Here is a 17,886-nt window from a genome sequence, read left to right on the forward strand (position 1 = left end):
AAATAAAATTAAATGAACAGCTTCATTTATTTTTCCAGAGACCTGTTTTCTCTTCAAGATGGAATGCTTACTTCTTGCTTGCTGTTTGTTATCACTCAGCTGAAGCAAGTGGAATGCTGACCAGGTTGTTTAGGGGTACAAAGGTTGCCGCTTCACAAAGTTAATATTTTAGTGATTGAGATTCCTTTGATACTCTTCAGCCAAGTAGATAGAGGCCAAGGAACACAGTTTCCCTCCGAGATAGAGCTCTCAAGCTCCTTTAATTTCAGCTGAAGGAACTCATTGCACCAGCAGGCACCATGAGATTAGGGGGGGAATGGTCAGAGGCCAGGCAGCTTGAAGATCTGTGTTGAGGTGGCACAAATACGGTCTACACCTCTGCACCCATTTGCTTGGCCATGGCACCCAAGTCCCTCATCATCTTTGCAACTGAAATATTGCAGGGACGTAAAACTACTACCTGTCTTAGCACCTTTGTAAACACTACAATTGCCTTTTTTTTAAAAGGTATGGTTGTATGGAGTTCACAAAATGGGCTTAAATCCACTTGGGATGTACCTTAACAGTGTTTTTTTTTAAAAAAAAGAATTAATAAGCAGTTCTGCTTTGTGCCATGTGTTAAGAGGGCACAAGGCAGAGGTTCAAAAGGTGATTTGACATCATGTGACCACTCCTTAGAATGTAGCTGTACCTGAGCAAGTTCTCAATCCTGTTACTCTCCATTCTTCTATTAAGCACAAATTCTGATCTGTTGTCTCATGACCACATGCGTGCCAACGGTTGTATGAGTCAAGGAAAGAACACAGATGTTATTCAACTGGTTGCTTCTACATTTGGAGGAATAGCAGGGGAAGGGCCCCCACAACTTTCTTCCTCCCCCGCAACTGCTTCTTCAGCTACTGGTTGTAGTAAACACTACTGGGAGAAGCAGCCAGAAGGCTGCTGGCTACTTTCAGTAGGTTGCAGGGGAGCATGGGTCCATGGCCTAGAACCATAATATGTTCTAGATGTGTCTTGTGACTGTTTTCTTCTCAAAACAGATGCAGCTATGTTATGTGTGCTTATTTTAAAAATTGTCATCCGTTTAGCAGTTTTGCCTAGGTGATAAACTACCCAAAGTCAGTGTTCTGTCTAGTTCTACCCAACATCTCGCTCAAGGTCCTGAAGGATCTCCTCTTTTGAAGGCATGCCCACTGGCATTTGAGTAAATGCTCCTATGACTGGAGAAGCAGAATAGAAGCAAGACTGATCTTCCAGGACTACATTTTGTAGATTCATACTCCAAAGGTAGTCTTAAAGCCATGATTGCTAGGTCTGTATGTTTTGCGTCCCCTTTCTTGGTACAATTACAACCAGCAGGCCTGTTCATGTTTGCAGCCTGCATGCTCGCAGCTCACCCAGCACACTGCAAGCCTGTCACACTTTTTGAAGAGGCACAAGACTTTTCGGGAATCCCCCAATAAATCCCAAGCACAAATTGCTTATGGGCTGCACCAGCGTTGGAAAATAAAGCCATGCAACATTTGCCTTGGCACTTCCTTTGGTGAGCAGATCAAGAAAATACACCAGCGACAACCAATAGCTTAGTGCCAAAGTATGTTTTTCCAGTTCTATCTGGGCAGGTCAGTCAACAGCTTTCAGGTAGTTTCTTGCCAGTTTCCAGATGCAAAGCTATCCGAGTCTAGGACAAGTAGGTTTCTATGTCCTAAGGAGCCTCTTTTGCCCGAGACACAGATGATAAATAGGTTTCAATACATTGGGATTTAGAGATGCAGTTATATACCAGCCCCACATTTCTCAAAACCCTTTTGGAGAAAAGAGACAACCCTAATGTTCTTCCTAGGGACTGGGAGAAATTCGATTCAGTTTGTATTTCAGTCTGCATTTGGAAAGGTGGACTTTCCCAACTGTCCCGAAGCGAAGCAATATGCAAAGAATACACACAGCTGTCCTGCAAAATTTGCACTTCTGAATTTTTCATTGCAACTACTCCAGTCAGCTAAAGGGAACAGACACATATGTACAGTATAAGCACTCCAATGTCTGGAAAAAACTGGATCCAGAAGGTGGCATTCCTGAAAGTGTTATTTATTCATTTTAGATGCATACCCCATATTTCAAACACTCAAAGAAGCTTAATACACAAGCACACAGAGGATGTTGCCAAATACAAAGTCAAGCCATGGACCTGCCTATACCAATACTGTGGTATCCTGAGATACCAGAGGCTGAAATAGTGGCCTTTTCACATATGGAAAGCATGTGCTCTGCCACTGAGCCAAGAGATCCTTCACTGAAGAATGAACAGCTGAACCTGACAGGATGAGGACGACTCACCTCACCTCCATTCTATACCACTTTGAGCAAGCTGTAACTGTGGGGGCTTGTTTGCCCCTTGAAAAGTCTGCACAAAGCTTAGTTTCCCATAGGGATGCTCCTATGAAACACCCACAGCCTGGGACTCAGCAAAAAGCACTGTAACTTTTGAAGGTAGAAGCTACCCCAAAACCCCTCTTTCCTTTGGAAGAGGAAGGGGAGCAGCCCAATATTGCCCATAGCAGCTTCTTAAGAGAAAGTTGCTTGGGGGACGTAGAAGCTACTAGCTCACCCTACCCAACAGTCAGCCCTTAAAACTGTTCGAAGGAGTCTCAACACACAGCAAGGAATGTTATTTACACTATTCCTAATCCCAGCTACATATATTTTGTATTGTGTTTGGAGTAGGGCTGAAGCACCACGTTGCAAAACCATGCCCAAAGAGCTGCGATTTTGTATGAAGCCTAGCCGAGTTGGATCTGCAGCACAATAGCACATTCATGTGCCTTGACCTGCTAGGACACTTACAAATACAAAGTCTGCTGAAAACTCAGCCTTGAGTAGGGTAAACCCCCTTCAGAGTGTGCAGCAGGGAAATGCAGCAAGCTGCCAGTGGCAGAGGAATGCCATTGCCAGCTCAGCCCCATTCCTCTGCAGTCCCCTTTGCCTCTCACCAATGCTGCACAAGTGGCCACAGATGCCAGTACAAACATGGAAGGAATGGAACAAGAACAGTGAGTTGGAGAAAGGAAGCTTGGTGTGGGTCTGTAGTGAGTGCCAGCGATTAGACTGAGGCCAGTATTTGGCTTTAGGCTGGAGCTGGGGGTAGCTGATGAGATGCCCTCCAGATGCTGTGGACTACGACTCTGAGCACTGGCCAAACTGGCAGGGGTCCATGGAAGTTGTAGACTTCTGGAGGATGCCATGTTTGCTATTCCTGGGCCAGAGGCTCCACATAACTAGGCTGTATTAACCTTGCTACTGTTAGCAAAGCCACTTAAATAATGCAGGTGGTGTCCTGGGAGCCGGTGTGGTGTAGTGGATAAGAGCGGTAGTCTCGTAATCTGGTGAACCAGGTTCGCGTCTCCGCTCCTCCACATGCAGCTGCTGGGTGACCTTGGGCCAGTCACACTTCTCTGAAGTCTCTCAGCCTCACTCACCTGACAGTGTGTTTGTTGTGGGGGAGGAAGGAAAAGGAGAATGTTAGCCGCTTTGAGACTCCTTCGGGTAGTGATAAAGCAGGATATCAAATCCAAACTCTTCTTCCAGAGAGAAAATAAATCCTGGTAACAATTGACTAAGCAAAGCCAGTGTATAATGAGAGAAGACACAAACAGTGGGCAGAAACAGTCAAGGGACTGCAGCAGGGCTATGCTGCTCTGCTTGCAAGCGCCCAACAATGCTAACCCCTGGCATCAGCCCATCACACACACACACACCTTCTAGAAGAACACCCTTCTTTTTAGATGTACTGTGTCAATAACATGCCAGCCGATTAAGTGTCCTTTAACCAAGCAACAGCTCTATGAACCATCTGCCCACTGTGTTCATATCAGTACTTGTTGTTTACCATCACAAGTTATGTTAGAGAGAGATGGGAAAATGTCTTATTATGCAAGTTGCCGTCGTTGGTTTCCCCCACCACTGGTGATCAATGAGCCATGTGGCTAGAGTTCAACCCAAGGTGTTTCACTGCCAAATGGGAAGGACGGTGGTGGGTTGTCCATTTGGGCAAATGGGGCACTGCCCACCAACCTCAGCCAGCCCCCACCTGCCTTCTTTTCTACCACAACCAGTCCAGGGGGTAGCCTTGACTTCCTCTTCCCAAGCCTCAATGTTGCCCTTGTAGAACGCTGTGTTGAGGAAAATGGGAGAAAAGAATTGTTGTGTCCACCTGACATTGATTCTGGCTCTGCTTACTGTTGGGCTCCTGTGTGTTCTGATCAATGGATGCCAGCCACCACTGGTGAAGGACAAGATGCCCTTTCTCATTCTATGGATAGACTGGCAGTCCTTACCTTGCCCTCAGCGATAGCAATGGAACAGCATCCTCCTCCAGTGCAAGGTAGGCCATATGCCACACAATTCTCCCCCAAAACCTTGCCACAGCATCCCAGCCATCTTCTACCCAAGGACACTGCCTCACTGTGCCCAATGACTATGCCAGCCCCCAAATCCAGGCTTACAGCCTTCACCATACTTGCAGAAAATTGTAAGGGCCCCAGTGGAGTTGCCCTTCTCCTAGGCCTCACTTGTAATTCATGAAGTACTACAGGGTAGGAGGTTTTAAGTTCCAAGAACCAAAAGCACTTTCAGAGACACATCTGCTTTCCATACATTTATCCAGAACAGGATCTTAAAAATCTTTATATTACTACATTTAAAGCATTAGAGACTTTTAAAAAGGTAAGAGATTAAGTGTTGCTATTTTGGATACTCGTGGATGGCAAGAAATGTATCTGAGATACACAAGCTGGGTTTTTAAGTAACTACATATTACCTAAAAGACAGCAAAGTAGCCGCAAGCAGGAGGGCAGTAAGCCACAATCTAAGGCAGCGGCTCTCAACCTGTGGGTCCCCAGATGTTGTTGGACTACAACTCCCATCATCCCTGAGCTCTGGCCTTGCTAGCTAGGGGTGATGGGAGTTGTAGTTCAGCATCATCTGGGGACCCACAGGTTGAGAAAGGCTGGTCTAAGGAGTATGCTATCACCTTTTAAATAACCCATGCTATTCAGCTGGCTTTTACTTGGGACTTCCAAAGTTGTCTTCTTGGGTACACAATTTCATAGAATCATAGAATTGTAGAGTGAGAAGGGATCCTGAGGGTCATCTGGTTCAACCGCTTGAAATGCAGGAATCTCAACTAAAGCATCCTTGACAAATGGCCATCCAACCTTTGCTTAAAAACCTCCAAGGAGAGACCACCAACTTCTGAGGAAATTCGTTCCACTGTCAAACTGCTCTTACTGTCAGAAAGTTCTTCCTGGTGTTTAGTCGGAATCTCCTTTCTTGCAATTTGAAGCCATTGGTTTGGGTCTTACCTTTCAGAGCAGGAGAAAACAAGTATGCTCCCTCTGCCATGTGACAGCCCTTGAGATATTTGAAGATGGTTATCACATCTCCTCTCAGTCTCCTCTTTTCCAAGCTAAACGTTCTCAATTCTCTCAACAGTTCCTCAGAAGGCTTGGTTTCCAGACCCTTCCAGACATGTTCCAACTTGTCAATATCCTTCTTAAATTGTGGTGCCCAGAACTGGACACAGTATTTCAGGCGTGGTCTGACCAGGCAGAATAGCATGGGACTATTAGCATTTTTTGCAGCTGTTGACTCATGTTAAGCTTGCACTCCACTAAGACCCCTAGATCCTTTTCATGTGTACTACAGGAAAGACCTCTAAAAACAAGTGTTTTCTGGATCTGCTCTACCCCTACTTCCTGAAGCCAGTTAGACTTTCCCTTCATCAAGCAACAAGGGGAGACCTGCACTTTACTACCTATTAGAAAATAGGTTATTATTTGCCAACAACCAGGGGGAAACTACATTTCTCCTTTACCCATCCCTACATAGGGTCTGGCTTTCAGTATTAAGATAGATTCACTGTACTTTACAAAGGAGCATTTTTTTCATCTGGCCTGCAATGTCCTGGAAACAGCAGCTAAGGAGTGTGATCCGGAATAGAAAGGAGTAACTGCACCTCCCACTAGAAATAACACTGACAGTTTTATCCTTTGCTCAGCCATGCGCATGAATTCAGTATTACTTGGTTGCATTCCACTTGAGTAGAATATAGCACTAGCAATTATGTCAAGTATTTGCAAAGACAGCATTATCTATTGTGCCTATTCTACTAAGTGTCATGGTATGCATAGGTCCAGGCAAGACAAAGAGAGGGGGACAGTCATTCCTGAAGCTACCTATTTCAAGGGGAAGGGGCAGGCAAGTTGCAAAGCTGATGCTGAAGACACAATGCATTTCTTGTACACTATTCCTGAAAGCCGATTAGCATACATCCTCTGAAAGAGTGGGGTCAAAGGATTCCCATTATTGGTGCCCAGAGTAAGTTGAATATACAAGCTGCTTATTACTTTTTTGGGAGGGGGTGGGGAGCTAACATGAAACCTTCCTCCAAATGCCTAACCAAAAATTGATTTAATTTTTAGTTAGTATTTCCAATATTTAATACTGAAAAACATTTGTTCTGAGTGCTTTCAAGTGTTCAGAAACACTTCATAATCTAGTTACAGCCATCCTGTAAGGCAGTCTTGACTAACCTGCTGCTCACCATAAATTGGTTGGGAATCCTATGGGTTGGAGACATCAGGTTGGGAAAGGCTGCTGTAAGGCACACCTACCTTATTATCCCCTAAATTGCAGGTGGGGAGACTTAGGCCAAAAGAGAACAGCTTTCCTAAGTCTACTTAGCAAGTTCCCAGAAGAGGCAAGATATCAGCCACATTATTCTTGATTCATAGCTCAGGATGGTATCCAATCAAGTAATACCAGTAGACCCATTACATCAGTGGACTTAAACATTCATTCATGAATAACTTAAGCTCATTTATTTCAATAGGTCTACTCCTATTGAGTATTGAGACATGGGTGGCACTGTGGGTTAAACCACAGAGCCTAGGACTTGCGGATCAGAAGGTTGGCGGTTCGAATCCCCGCGACGGGGTGAGCTCCCGTTGCTCGGTCCCTGCTCCTGCCAACCTAGCAGTTTGAAAGCACGTCAAAGTGCAAGTAGATAAATAGGTACCGCTCCAGTGGGAAGGTAAATGGCGTTTCCGTGCGCTGCTCTGGTTTGCCAGAAGTGGCTTAGTCATGCTGGCCACATGACCCGGAAGCTGTACACCAGCTCCCTCGGCCAATAAAGCGAGATGAGCGCCGCAACCCCAGAGTCGGTCACGACTGGACCTAATGGTCAGGGGTCCCTTTACCTTTACTTTACTCCAAGTATGACTTAAGATATCATCTAAGGCAGTACACTATACCAGAGCCTCTTTCAACCTTGAGTCCCCAGATGTTGTTGGACTACAACTCCCATCATCCCTGACCACTGGGTCCTGCTAGCTAGGGATGATGTAAGTTGTAGTCCAATGACATCTGAGGACCCAAGGTTGAGTAAGGCTGTTATACCAGCTTAGCTTTACTTTTAAGTGGTTTACTGCATTTTGATTTTTGTAAGGTGCGTTAGACTACATGTATTCTTAAAAAGCACTATATAGCTGAATGACACTGTTTCCTCAAACAGCAGATGAGGTGATAAACCCATGCCTGGGCAAGAGCTCAGTGACAAAAGCATCTGCTTTGCATGTAGATGCTCCCAGATTCAACCCCTGACATCTCCAAACAGGGCTGGGAAGGAAACCTCTATGAAATCCTGGAGAGCCACTGCAAGTCAATATAGACAAGAATGGGCTAGATTGAAACAATGGTTTGATTCTGTGCAAGGGCAGCTTCTTATGGTGAGAGCACCCCATGCTGTCAACATCTGTGGCATGGCAATTACATGGTGTCCACATAAAACCAGGATTACTCTGGCAACTTCGCCTGCTCCCATCTTTGTTCTTTCTAGCAGTTAAAAGCCAAGAGTGATCTAAAAAAGGTTTAGAAGGCACCTACCAAATTATGTCAAGTTTATCATTATCAAATGCAACCTCCTTGCAGCACATAGATTTCATACCATTTTGACTGCCACAAACTTCCTCATCCTATACCTAAAGTTAATGCAAATGATTCTCTAGAAGCCATGAGACCACAGTTAATGGGAATCCCCTGGGCAGAGGAAATTATTTTAAGTCTGTAGTGCACAGATACCATATGTTCCAAATGCTTATTTTCTGGTAACTGTTCCTATTTTGCAAGATATTAAGGGTTCCTTGACTATTAATGTTTTACACAACAACACCCATCCACCCCGGGAATGCCATCTTACGGTGCATGCCTGTATGTATGTAATAATAATAATAATAATAATAATAATAATAATAATAATAACAACAACAACAACAACTTATACCCCGCCCATCTGGGTGGGCCTCCCCAGCCACTCTGGGCGACTTCCAGCAGAATATTAAAAACAATAAAACATCAAACATTAAAAACTTCCCTAAACAGGTCCAGGGGCATAGCTAGCTGCTCTGGCACCCAGAGCAGTGGGGACAGGGTACGGCAGCAATCCATGCATGGGGGCACCACACGAGGGTGCTGTGGCGATCTGCACATGGGGGAACCACACGGGGGCACTGTGGTGATCTGCACACGTGGGCACCACGGCGAGGCACCCACGGAGTCCGCCTGGCAGATGCAAGCCCCACACTGCTGTTTCGGGCAGCGGGGGTACTGAGCCACTGCATGACTCCCAGGAGAGAGGCATGGCTCGGTGTGCTACAGGCCAGGCCTCGCGGTAAGTGCTGCCCCCCTCAGTGTGTCATTTTGTCACCCCCCCCCAAGGATGACACCCGGGGTGGGCCGCACCATCCCTCCTACACCCCTGAATGGGACTGTCAAATAGTTGTTTATTTCCTTGACATCTGGTGGGAGGGAGTTCCACAGGGCGGGCGCCACCACAAAGAAGGCCCCATTACATGGGTTAGGTGCTTCCCAGCCACTCACTTCAACAGCCTATTTAAATCCAACAGCATGGTGCAGCTTCTCTGTTGAAGACAACCAGATCCACTGAAGTTAGGTTTATGGGTACATTTTGCAACATTCCTTGCTTCAGGAACCAGGACAGGATGATCTAGGGCACAGTACAAGGATAAAGAACAGAGGGTGCAAAGGGCAGCTTTCAGCATTGCACTGTAAGTGGGGCCTCAGCTGGACAATTTCAGATTCTGGATTGAATGGTCTTCCTGGGGGACCCCTCTTGTAGAAGGCATTGCAAGCTACATCACAATATAATTATAAGTCAGCCCTGAAACTGATGCCCATTTTGTGGTCCTCCTGCTCATTGTGGGAGGGGCCCTGGTCATGCGGACTTGCCTATATTTGACCTGAAATATTGGCAGGGAAACATGGATGATGTACATGCTCAACACTGCTACAGGTGGGCCATTATCTTCCTTTTGTGCCCTAGAAGAGGCTGAATTAACACCCAGATATATATTACATACAGACTTGTACAACTAAACCCAGATGCTGCTGTTCTAGATTGCTTCACACTTATCACACTGTTTAATCATCCCAGAGCAGTTTCACAAAACTACACTTGGCAAAGTCTGTTGCAACTGGCACAGCTTTGGATTTTGCACTCAGTTGCAGCTGCCTGTAAAAAAGGTTTTTAACTTGAGGCCTAGAATCCCACCAAACCCAGAGGAATTCTGATCACACTACCATGAGAATTACTAGGTGACTGGGAGTCATCTCTCATTGAAAGATGCCAATGGTTTCTAACTGTTTTAAGGCACTTCTGTGAACTGGCTCCCAGGTCACTAGACACTAAGGCGGCTTAAGCACCCACACATTTAAAGCACATGGCATCCCCCCCAAGAATCCTGGGAAGTTTACCTCTCACAGCACTACAATTCCCAGCACCCTTAAACTACACTTCCCAGATTTCTTTGGAGAAGTCATGTTCTTTAAGTGTAAGCTGTGTGCACAGCTTGAGTCAAGCATCCCAGTCAAAATCATGGGACAGACATTCTTGGAAGTACAGCTGCCTAGAGAGTCTTTTAGCAAGTAAAAAACTCCAGTGGAAGAGAGTCAAGTCATTTCATTAAAAAGGGCTAAACAGTTGTGACAGCGTTGGCTGCAAAAACCACCCTGACACCAAGAGATCTTTCCTCTGTTGTAAGAACACTAAGAGCTAGCCAACCACTTAGATGAATCCCATTTGGGTCACCTCCCACGTCCTGCTTTCACTTCCATGGGGTGATTATGTGGCCAGCGCTTCCTATCAAGTGTTCCACATTTTTAGCTGTCATAGCCAACAACAGCAGTGACAGAGTAACACAAACCTTCTAGGTTATATATGGAGAAAGCTCAGCAATCAGGGAGTTCAACAGTATATAGCCATGTACTTCCCTTAATAAAATGGTCCCCCTGGAAAAAAATGTTTAGGGTTAAATGATAGTAGTAAAGTCTGTTTATAACACATGAGCTTAGAACTACAATATATATTTACAGCAGTAGGAAAGAGACCAGGAGACTAGCATACGTGTTCAGTCTGCTGTCCAGGTACTAACTGCTGCTAAACTTCCAAGTTTGTTGCTATCCCTTCCAATGGCTCTTCATCTTTTAGATGTTGACCACAGCCCTTCAAACAGAGGATTCTCTCAAAAGGAGGACCTATGCCTGGGACTATTCTCCCCAGCCCTCAATAGCTCCAAGCCCAGCTATGGCAAGTTAATGGGGAAGAAACATAAGGATTATGCAGCAAGAACCAGGGGATATACCCTGGGTGATTTCCAGATTGGGGTGAGCAGCTATGTTTAGAACACCATAACGAAGTTTGACCAAATTGCAGGATTTGCCTGTATTAATCCAGAAGGAATGCATCACTGGAATTCTGCTCTGCCTTTGTCACATGGCCTGCTATGTCAGCGCCAGAAAGTTCTTGCGTTTGGCCTTGAATCAAATAATGCAAGGTCTATTCATTGCAGGCATGTGGGCCCCAGAATTATAACATTGTTGTGTGAACCAAATGCATTAAAAGAATTTGCAATCTCAGGATGATCGTGGCAGTAGCCAATCAAGAGTATACAGTATTAGCAGCAGCCACCTGTAAGTTACCGGTAACTGCTCTGCAACTGCAAGTGGAATTTGTAGGTACTGTGGTTAGCTTTCATTTCAACGATTATCCTGTCAAGCAAGAGGAACTGGCTGGACTTAGAAGCCAGCTTCAACATAACAGATCTAACTGGTGCATTCTCTCGCACACAGTTCCTTGCAAAGGAAAAACTGTCCTTCTGCGGCCATCAGACAGTTTTACAGAACATCTGAGGTTATCAGCTGGTGCATCCTGGAGCATATAGCAAAACATGCATGGTAACAGTCAGGGTAAGTAGCACCATCCTTTGGTTGAGACCTATGCTTCAATAGCTCCCCCCATTTTATTACTCAGTTGCATTCTGAACTGCTGAGCAGGCAGTGATGGATAGTTGACTGCCAATGTTTTGTCCTTAGCTGGCCCTGTTACATGGTTAGTAGTAAAGTTCTGAGAAGTTCAAGTTTTCTGAAATATTTAAAGAGGAGCAGCACAAGGCCTACACAGCACACAATCTGCTACCTTCTCCTATCAAGTAACACTATTTCTGCAGAGCTTCTTGTCATTAATATGGGACAGTTCAATACTTTCCGGGAAGTCGTCTCAGCCCAGCGCAAGTCTCTGTTCCTCCTCCCCACCCTTAATCCAAGCTGCCATCCCATCAAAACCCTCATTTCCAGTTAAGGCAACTTCTCAGAAGGATTAGGGGCATCATGCCACGTTACAGAGGTCCCCTTACTTCCATAAAACGAGATTTCTGCCAAAGGCAACTTCTGCCTCAGCCATCTGAAATAATTCCATTAGAACACTGCTGAGTGACATGCCCCACTTGGAACAAACAACCTCAAGCAAGGATTATTCGAGAACATTTAATTAGGGGCTCTTTTCCTTCTCAGGGAGCACCAATCTAGCCAACCAGTCGGTGAATTCTACACAACCACCCCCAGTGGCTAAGGTAATGAACATGCATACTACCAGGTTAAAAACCTCATGCTTTCGGAAGGTGTCTGTTGATTAATGCATATGCTTCCAACATCCACACATACATTTAGTAAGAGCTGGGGTGTTTTTTTCCAAGCGAAGATTGGCCTGGTGATGAACTCTGCTTATCCCAGATGCACAGAGTGTGATAAGATAACTCATTAGGTTAAGTGTTCCCATTTGACATTTCATCTCCTTGCTGTGGCCGAAGGAATGACTAGGCATTTCCCTGCCTTAAAGAATGCTGTGACTCTACAAGATCTCCGATGGCTCCTCGAAAGGGGCAGCTGATTAATAAAATGGCTTTGCTTTATCTGCCGCAGAAATGTTAAGCCCACCCCTAAGCTTAAAGGGGTAATAAAAGTTCTGGATTTCAGTCAAGTTGGACTCCTAGATCAGAGGCTTGCTTGCAAGTTCTACAGTCCTGTTAAGACATAATGATTATTAACCACAGTTAAGCATTACACCTGCAGAGAGAAAGGTCTAGGCATTCTCACTTTCTGCTTGCAAAGCAGGTTTTTGTTTTTTTAAGCCTCCATGATAAGTGTTTGACCTATTTGCTATCTAAGAATGATACAGCAGAAAAGGAATAGGGATTGGGAGGGAGGAGGAAAAAAGCAAGTCGCAGTAGCTTTGCCTGAAATGCTTCTACTTCTGCAAACTCTACTTTCATTCAAACAAGCAGCTGTATAGCAAAAAAAAGGCAGTCCAGCCAATTAGTTACACTAAAACTACTAGAAGTGGAACATGAAAACCTCCTTTCAGCCCATCTACACTTGATCCCATTAACAGAAGCCATGGCTTTTGGCTATTTGGTGATTAGCCTACCACACCTCTCCTCCTTACACCTGTGAATACAACTCACCTGCTCCTCATCTTCCATTAGTTCCTTTTCTGCAGAAACATGCATTTCTATTTTAGGGCAATAATTGTTTGGCGGCACCACCCTGCTTCAAATGAAGTGCTGGAAAGAGAATCCCATGATGTCTACATGCCGATACTGAAGGCATTCCATCAAGGGCTTTCTGGGGCCAACAATTTTATTTCTTTACAGCACATTGATCCTGCTCTTTAGTCAAAGGTCAAGCATATGACAATCCCTCTCCATGCTTACAAAAGGAAAAGGGATTGGGAGGAAGGAAACCAACTCTGGCACTAGAAAGATTTCAAGGAGAAACTGCCAAAAGTCACTAGTCTATCAGCAAAGCAGATGGGGAAGTCTGGCAGATCCACCTTCTATAGCCTGACTGAATGACTGCTGATCGAGTGGAAGGAACTCAGTGAAGCAAATTGATATAAATAAGGGTTTTGAGACTGCATGCTTCTAGAGTTGCCATGTTTTACTGGTCTTGTGCCTCAACAAGTCAGCCAAGGCTTTGGACATGAAAGGTGAGGTTTCTTGGTATGGAACTAAGCTTGTATATGCTCTGCTGATCCTGGAGGCCAATAAAGTGGCAAACCTTTCTTCATACACAAGACATGAACCTGTTGGCCGCATTAGTCCTAAGTTCTTCAGATACTTTTCAATATCTCCCTCCCCACAACCATAGTTGACAAGACTCAACCCCTTTCCCCTGAAACCATAATGGCTTCAAGTATTATTTCATTCAGCTTTCCAGAGTTCTGTAAAAAAATTTTTTTGCTGTACATATTTTCTTGCCCTACAAATTCTCTTCCAGATGCATGTGTATTAAATCCAATATTTGATCCTCTAGGAAATTATTTTTCCCACCACCTCTGGGAGAGGGAAAGAAGAAAGACAACACGATCCCAGAACTCCAGAGGTTTAAAAATATTAACTTGCCTTTCCAAACCACCCTATACCAACGAACTCCTGGGATAAGCCCTTGGGTTAGCTGTTAAGTCACACACTAAACCACCCATTCAGCCAGGGATTGGGGACTTATTACTTTCTATTGTCTCCCCACTTGCTTTTAAATGGACCACTGTTTCCACCTGGGCAAGGAAGAAGTTACAGGAGCATTTGACACCTGGGAAGGTGCCCTACTCTAGGGAAAGCTGCCACGTTTAGGACACAAGCCAGGGATCACAAAAACCATTACCCATGACATTTTCCAGGGCCCAGTTCAAGTCTAACCAATCAGCGAAGCACTGCAGATGCAAACAAGAGATAGCCAACATTGGACAACAGATGCACTCTAGCTCCACTCATCCCTGAATAGTGCTGTGCAGACTGGAGGATACCCTTGTGCCAACTGAATAGCAATGTCTCAAGGGATGCTTCCTCCGACTTTCCGCGGCTTAATTGCTCCCTTATTTTATTCAGCTTGCTCAAACCAAGCTCTCCAGCGCGACCATTTCAATGGCAAGATTTATTGTTTTGTATACATTTGCCTGCCTTGACCTAGCCCCCTTCCAATGCTTGTTTATTTTCCTAGGATTCCGCTCTCCCCGCACCCCTTCCTAAGAAATGCCGGGAGTCCTGGTCTCTTAAAGGGGTAGCTGTGGAAGGGACATTAGCCTCAAGCCGGATTGCTACATTTACACTACAGGCAAAACACCACATTTAGAACTGGCTACTTTGTCGCCCTCCCCACTCATTCCATTACTCAACCATACAATTGCGGCAAGATTAAACTCAAATAGTAGTAATAATAATAATAATAATAATAATAATAATAATAATAATAATAGCAGCAGCTCCCAGCACTCTTGGCTGCAAGGTGATTTTTTTTAAAAAAAGCAAGCTAAGGAAACACTGTAGTTATTTTACAGAAAGCAACCCAGCATTAGAGAGTGGAATGCAAATTCCCAATTCAAGAGGCCAAAATATAGCCATTGTTTCCTGCCTCCCAAGTCTGGCAAGGCCACCTGGAGACCTTCGGAGGCGCAGCTGCCTTGGGGACCGACCGAGACCCAGCGTGTGTGTAGGGTATGTTTTTTGCGCGTGTGCGTGTGCGTGTGAACCCTGTTCAGAACAGGCCCCCTCGAGCCGACAGCAGCCACCCCTCGGAGGCTCCCCGGCTGCGAGGCAGCTCGTCCGGTCGATCCCAAAGCTCCGCCGGTCTCGTCGTGCCTCCCCATGATACCTCCTGGGAGGTGGGGAAGGCAAAACGCGGACATGTCACTCGGACGCCTCCGAGAAGCCGCTGTCGTGGCTGCAAACAGACGCTGCAAACCGGAGCCTCCCTGCCTGCCTCCCCTACCGAAAGCGCGTTCCTTACCAGCCTCAGCGCCGCGCCTCTCCCCACATGATCCCGCCACGGGAAGCCGGCAAGCGCCCTGACGCAGCGGCGGCTCCGCTTAAATATTGAGCCCCGCGCGAGCCTTCGGCGGCCTGAGCCACTCACAGCGAGAGAGATGGTTTTAATCAGCTGCTGGCAGCTGAGCACTGCCCAGGAATGCGCGCCGATGTTTTTGCTGCCTCGGCTCGGGCGACTCCCCCTCAACGTGTCTTGCGCTCCCAAACTTAACTCCTTCCGTCCCGGAGAGGAAAGAGATGGGGAGTGGGGATGGGAAACAGTCCGGCGCCGCGCGCGCTGGAGGGGTCAGTGGTTAGAGGCAGTGCTGGATTTACGTATAAGCTAAACAAGCTATAGCTTAGGGCCCCACACTCTTGGGGCCCCCAAAAAAATTAAAGGAAAAGAAACCCTTGATGTACATTTCCAACATATAATATAAAAAGCAAATAAAATAAAACCTACAGTGTTTTGTGTTGTATAGGCTCCTGTGATGTCAGTAATGGGCCCCGCCTGCTCCCTAAAATATCACTGGTTTGCTCGTTTCTATATATAGGGTGCCTACATTCTGCATGGACTGGTTGCATGGCAACATGTGCAAATGGCTTTAGATATTAGGTCCATAAATTACCATATAGCATATATTCAACACAAAAAACAGCAGCAATTTGTTGTTGACAAAGGACAGCTGGACAGATAAAGGGCCCCATTACCTCCAGTAGCTTAGGGCCTCATCAAACCTAAATCCGGCCCTGGCTGGAGGAGTCAGTGGTTAGAGCAAGTTGGGAGGGGGAGCAGGAGCTGGGGCTGGTACTGGTGGGGGAAGAAGGGTTTGGCAGAGTTTAGGATCAGGACGTTATGAATGGGACAAATTCATAGGAGCCCAGGGAGCTGCCCAAACCGAGTCCCCAGTGGTGCAGCAATAAAACTGTCAGCAGGTTTGCAAAACTAAACAGGGTCCATCCAATATGGTTTCAGATTGGATGGGTGGGGTGTGGGTTGAGAGTCTTGCATTGCACGGGGCTGGACTAGATGACCCCTCATGGTCCCTTCAACTCTACATTTCTATGATTCTAAGTATTGCCCATCTGACTCCATATCATTTGCACTGACTGGCAGTGGCTCTCCAGGGTTTCGGGCAGAGGGCAGCCCTACCCAGAGGCGCCAGGGATCAAACCTGGGACATTTCTCCACAGCGGAGCTATGGCCCTTCCCTCATATGGTGGGCTTTCTGCCATTTCCTTGAAATTTATAGGGTTCGGGGGGGTGTATTTGAGAAGATTATGCAGAGGCAGAACTAGACTTTATTTCATCTGGGTCAAAGACCCTGTTTGGCACCCTTCCCACATGCATTTGTGCTCGCTCTCTCTCTCTCACACACACACACACGCACACACAGGCTGGGAGTCTCAATGGTTTCAAAAAAACCTGGCTCTGTGAAATGCTCTGTTCAGGATCAGAGCCCCAATCACTTTGCTTTCTTTCCTTTGCACTTTTCAACCTAGCATCCTTCATTAAAGGTAAAGGTAAAGGGACCCCTGACCATTAGGTCCAGTCGTGACCGACTCTGGGGTTGCAGCGCTCATCTCGCTTTATTGGCTGAGGGAGCCAGCGTACAGCTTTCGGGTCATGTGGCCAGCATGACTAAGCCGCTTCTGGCGAACCAGAGCAGCACACAGAAACGCTGTTTACCTTCCCGCTGTTTACTTTCCCACTATTTATCTACTTACACTTTGATGTGCTTTTGAACTGCTAGGTTGACAGGAGCAGGGACCGAGCAACGGGAGCTCACCCCGTCGCAGGGATTCGACCCGCCAACCTTCTGATCAGCAAGTCCTAGGCTCTGTGGTTTAACCCACAGCACCACCCGCATCCCTGCATCCTTCATTGTATTCCATCAAATTCAATGGGATTTAAAAGGGCCTGTAGATGAGTAACAGCTCAATCCTATTAATGGCTTCTCAAAGCAGTTCAGTGATGCTTGCTCCCAGTGAGTGTAAGTTTGTAGTCTAAAAGGGTTGAGGATTGTGGTTATAATGTTAAAAGTCATTTGTAGTTTGGGATATTTGGTTTGTGTGTGTGTGCAAGTGATGGCTAGGAGCCAACTCCTAGGGGCCAAGGTCCCTTTGCTCCCCATAAAACATTTGCGGGGACCAGGCCCTCTACAAAGTTAATGGACACTGTCATTCAAATGGTGGGTACAGCCAGGCCTTGTGATTGATTATGGGGGAGGGGCTTACTGGGCCCTCCCAATAGTTTATTCAAGTTTGGCACCAACCACCTGTCAAAGTTGCCACATGGGATCATTGGCAAGGGGGAGGGGGGAGAGATAAAAGACCTGACACCAACTGTGCCTTTCCCATCCCTGCCTTACAAGGCTGTTTTTTCAGCTTGCTTCTGTTCCGTGCCTGTCATGTGCTCAGTCATTGGTCCATTCCGTCCTGGTTTTTGTGGATTTTTAAAGGTGAAAAATTTGCATTTAAATTGCATGCAATTTCTAACACACTTCTAATTCCTCTTTGTGTACATTTACTTGTTTTGAGGATTATTAGAAAATGCATGCAAAACACTTTGAATACTTAAAAGGGCCATACAAAAGTTGTGTATCGGCATTATGGTGTGGTTTATTTATATGCCACTTTTTAACTCAAGGTTCCCAAAGCAGTGAACAACAATATA

At 45.9% G+C, this 17,886-nt stretch overlaps 1 protein-coding gene across 2 annotated transcripts in view; it reads right to left on the bottom strand.

Moving 5' to 3' along the window:
• The window catches only part of DAB2 (DAB adaptor protein 2), a 36,816-nt gene extending 21,434 nt beyond the window's left edge, over positions 1–15,382 (bottom strand). Inside the window, exon 1 of one of the 2 annotated variants that reach the window (XM_053407711.1) lies at positions 15,193–15,382. The gene's annotated coding sequence lies outside the window, so the exon portion shown is untranslated. The remainder of the gene's footprint in view (positions 1–15,192) is intronic. The other variant, XM_053407713.1, reaches the window with a different exon arrangement.
• Between the last annotated feature and the right edge of the window lie 2,504 nt (positions 15,383–17,886).

Source organism: Podarcis raffonei, chromosome 11, assembly GCF_027172205.1.
Source record: "Podarcis raffonei isolate rPodRaf1 chromosome 11, rPodRaf1.pri, whole genome shotgun sequence".
NCBI classification, from domain to species: Eukaryota; Metazoa; Chordata; class Lepidosauria; order Squamata; family Lacertidae; genus Podarcis; species Podarcis raffonei.